The 4723-nt window shown below is 40.9% G+C and overlaps 1 non-coding gene across 1 annotated transcript; it reads right to left on the bottom strand.

Moving 5' to 3' along the window:
- Nucleotides 1-528: 528 nt before the first annotated feature.
- On the bottom strand, nt 529-635 carry LOC141603155 (small nucleolar RNA R71). The gene has a single exon (XR_012525050.1). It is a non-coding gene; the product is annotated as a small nucleolar RNA R71 (small nucleolar RNA).
- Between the last annotated feature and the right edge of the window lie 4088 nt (nt 636-4723).

Here is a 4723-nt window from a genome sequence, read left to right as displayed (position 1 = left end):
GAAAGAACTTTGACAACCAATAGAAGACTTGCTAGGAGAAATTTGAGAGGTATTAGTGAGGTTGTAGATATTCAACCAACTATTGAGTTCATCAACCCTTTTGCAAGGGAAGGTGAGGAGAACCCAACACAAAATACAACACAAAATCAACCCACAATGCCTAAGTTTTCATCACCTTCCGTACCCACAGAGGAGAACCTACCCAATGGTACTCCCACACCACAACATTTAACCGGAAATTTTATTGCCAAATCCGCATTTATCCAATTGGTCGAAAGGAACCAATTTGGGGGGATGCCTAGTGAAGACCCTCATTCTCATATGGAGACCTTTTGTGACTATTGTGATGCGATTTCTCAAACCGGTGTAACTCAAGACCAAATTCGATGGGTCTTATTTCCTTTTTCTCTAATTAGCACCGCGAAACAATGGTTGAAGGGCCTTGATAAGGCCACTCTCGGAATTGATTCTTGGAAGAAGTTGGCTCTAGCTTTCTACAAAAAATTCTACCCACCGGAAAAGACTAACATGCTAAGCGCTCAAATTACGGGTTTTAAGCAAAGGGATGAAGAATCTTTGTATGAAGCTTGGGAGCGGTTCAAAGGAATTTGTCGCTCATGTCCTCACCATGGACTTAGCGAGTGGTTCTTGGTACAACAATTTTGGAACGGTCTATATGAAGATTCAAGGAACATTCTCAACATGGGATCAAATGGAATGTTCACCGAAGTTGATGACAATCAAACTTGGAACAAAATTGAGGAAATGGCGGTCCATAACTCACAATATAGTAGACCTCGCAAGGCTACTAGAGGAGGAAAGCATGAAGTGGACTCCGTTACTCAATTGGGTGCTCAACTTAGTGCTCACATTGATACAATCAATTTGAAGTTTGAAAAAGCTATGGCTAGACTTGAAGAAGTCTCAAAATCACTAAAGCATCATGTTAATGCCATGGCGGCATCTTCATCAATCCCAAGTGGGATATGTGAGAATTGTGGAACTTTGGGACATGACCCAAGTGAATGTAGGGGAACTAATGAACAAGTGAATGCTTTCCAAGCATACAAGAGTGGTACCCCTTATTCCCAACTATTACAATGAAAACACCAAATTCCATCCAAATCTCTCATACAAAAGCCAAAATGTTCAAAACCCTCAAACAACATACACCCCCCTCCCATGAGAAATCAAAATCAAATACCCTTTTACAACCAAAACCAAGGTTACCAAAATCAAAATCCATACAATCAACAAAATGACAAAGGTTTTGATATTCAAAAAGCGGTCCTTCTAATGCAAAAGAATCAACAAGAATGTTTCACTCAAATGCAAAAAGAAAGTCAAGCAAAGGAAACCACCATCAACAAGCTCACACCAAAATGTTGGAAACCCAATTGACTCAACTAGCATCTTCAAGCTCACAAAGAAAAAAGGGGCAATTACCACCTCAAAGTAATCCCCAAAGACATGAAACGGTTAGTTCCATTCACTTAAGAAGTGGTACAAGGTAGGAAGCACCGAAGAAGCAAGTTGAGGATGAAGTTGTGGAAGCTAGTGATAAGGAAGAAACTGTGCAAAACTCCAAAGATGGAGAATTATCAAAAGAAGAAATCTCAAAGAAAAATGAAGACAAGGTCAAGGAGAAGGAGCCCATTGTGATTAGACTTCCTTTTCCAAGTCATCAAGCCAAGCCCAAATTTGATGACCAACTTGGAAAGTTTATGGAAATTGTGAAGAATTTGGAAGTCTCAATTCCTTTCACGGAATTAATCAATCACGTGTCGGCCTATGCAAAATACATGAAAGACATCCTCACAAAGAAGAAGTCGATCCGGAAGCTTGAGACTACCGCCTTCACTAAGGTGAGTAGTGCAATACTTCAAGGGAGTTCACCTCCAAAACTCAAGGATCCGGGAAGCTTCTCAATACCGTGTACCATTGGCGACACCACGATCAACAAAGCCTTATGTGATCTAGGGGCTAGTGTAAGTGTTATGCCGTACTCGGTGAGTAAAAGGTTGGGGATGGGAGAGCTTAAATGCACCAATATCACACTCCAAATGGTCGATAGATCGACGAAGACACCATTAGGGATATGGGAAGATCTTCCCGTACGAATTGGGAAATTTTTCATCCCGGTGGACTTTGTCATTGTTGATATGGAAGAAGATTCCAACATTCCAATCATCCTAGGAAGACCTTTCTTACACACCGCGGGTGCGGTGATTGATGTGAAACATGGAGAGCTCACTCTAGAAGTGGGAGATGAGAGTATAACTTTAATCTTGACAAAACTATGAGAGCTCCCCGTTTGCATGAACCATGTTTCATGATCGATCATTATAGCCGGAAGGATGATAGGAAGAAGTTGGAACTCCAATGGAAGATGAAAATTGAAGATGCTCCATTCAAAGAGCAAGTGAATTGTAACAAAGAGAGCTTGCAAAGTTCACCGAAGTCAAGCAATGAAGAAGATGGCACCATTGGCAAAAACAAGATAATGGGAGAATTATCTCTATCAACTCAAGAGATCTTTAGTGATCAAGTAGATGAAGTTTGTGGTCTTTGGGACGATGAGTTTGAAGGGATTTTCAATCCCTACATTGGTAATGCTATCGATCAAGACCGACAACAAGGGCAAAGATCTATTGAAGAACTTTATCACGACAATGAACAAGCTTTTGATTACTTTTTCAAGGTGTTGAGCAACATCAACAACACCTTGGACATGCCCCCTAGACATCTCATCAAGAATGAGAGTTTGGTGGAGTCCCCCTAAACCACCATTTGTAAATATCTCTAACTCTCTAACTCGCATTATAATTCTTAATTTGCATTTTTGTCATTTTTGGATTTTTTTATGCCTTGATCAAGATAATTATCATGTTTGAGAGAAGTGAGGGAGGGACTAATAATTTCAATTAATGTGTAGTGCTTTAGATTAGTGTGGGGATAGCAATTGCCTAGACTATTCATGCCTTAGTAGTGCCCCCACAATGAAGATCACGAGATTTTGGAGAATAAAAAAATGACAAGGGATATGCAAGGTACACGGATGGAACTGAATCCGGGTAAAAGGGGTAGAATCCGAGCGGTTTCAAGAGAATCCGCCCGTCTTCAGGCAATCCGGGCATATTGTGCAGAAGACGCCCGTCCTTCTGAGCTGAATTTTTGAAATTTTTTGACTGTTAATGAATCCGGGCGTCCTGTAATAGAATCCGCTCGTCTTCATAAAGACGCTCGTCCTGAAGGAAAGACGCCCGTCTTTTGGCTAAGAAAAAACAAGAAAAATCCCTGGAAAGGAATCCGCCCGTCTTCTCTGAAAGACGCCCGTCCCGTGTTTTCAAATCCGTCTGTCTTTGCTGCAATCCGCCCGTCTTTAGGCGAGAATTCCTGAAGCCCATCCAGACAGAATCCGGGCGTTTCGAAGGAAAGCCGCCCGTCTTCCCCCTGCATTTCTAATTTTTTAGGTTTATTATAAACCCCATCCCACATTCATTTCCTCATTCCTTCATTCAAAACACTACCCATAAACCCCATAACTCCAAAACCCCCATCCTCTCCATCACAAAAACAAGATTCCTCAACAACATTCACCAAAATCAAATCAAAACATCCTTTTAACAACAAATTAATCACTCCTCTTTCAACAAAAATCAAAACCAAGCACAAAATCTTCAACCTTTGAGTCAATTTTTGAATTCATAAAGGCAAAGCCTTTCATCTTTAAATCGATTTGGGTACCCTAGAAATTGAAGACTTTCGCACTTTTCTTGGTTTATTCATCAATGGCAAAGACAAAGAGAGCATCAAAAGCAACAAAGGCAAAGGCACCAAAGGCAAAGGCACTCTCATCAAGACAGAAGAGTCTTTAAGCAAAGAAAGCATTGGCTATCGTGGTAGCTAGCCCAAACTTGGAGGTGCAACAACAACAACCTCCCATGGAAGCAACAACATCTAATACTCCGGAAATTGCTCAACTTTCGAATTATCCGGAGGTAATTTTCATTTCCAAATCCCATATAGACACTTTTGCCAAGTTTTCTAGTAAATCATTTCTATCCACCAAGTTTATTTGTGAAGATGCCTTAGATAAGTTGGGTGTCCTTGAGCAAACTAGAGCCTTCTTTAAAGCCACGGGGTTGGAAAAATTGTTTACAACAAAAGAATTGACATACCCCTCCCTTACCTTAGAATTTTTGAGTTCTTTTAAAGTTAACAAGGTTGAGACTATGGAAACCAACGAGTTTCGCCTAGCTAATGTTAGTAGGCGCATCTCCTTTGAGGAAATGGGTAAAGCTTTGGGTCTTAGTGATTCATCGAGTTATTTCAAGAATGTTGGCAAATATGACTCCGACCCACTTTGGGAGTCGATTTCCGGAAGGAAATTCGAGAGCTTTCATGCTAGTCGCGCTCTATTAGTCCACCATCCGGGCATTAGAGTGTGGCATAAGGTCATAGGAAACACCATCATTGCAAGAAAAGACACCAACCATTTCACCAAACTCGATTTTGTTCTTCTTGAGTCGGCCTTGAACATTGGAAGGGAATTCACCAAGCTTTTCAACTCTCTAAGGCTTTTGGTGGATAGATGGCTAAATGATTGTGGGAAGCAAGGCACTACCGTCATTGTGAATGGAGGTCTAGTCACTCTTTTGGCTAAATACTTTGATCTTAACTTCAACAAGGATAGCAAGTATGAGGCAAAGAAGGGTGGTCA

This window comes from Silene latifolia, chromosome 9 (assembly GCF_048544455.1).
Source record: "Silene latifolia isolate original U9 population chromosome 9, ASM4854445v1, whole genome shotgun sequence".
NCBI lineage: Eukaryota > Viridiplantae > Streptophyta > Magnoliopsida > Caryophyllales > Caryophyllaceae > Silene > Silene latifolia.
The sequence above is the reverse complement of the archived record's forward strand: the minus strand, read 5'-3'. Positions and strand labels throughout refer to the sequence as shown.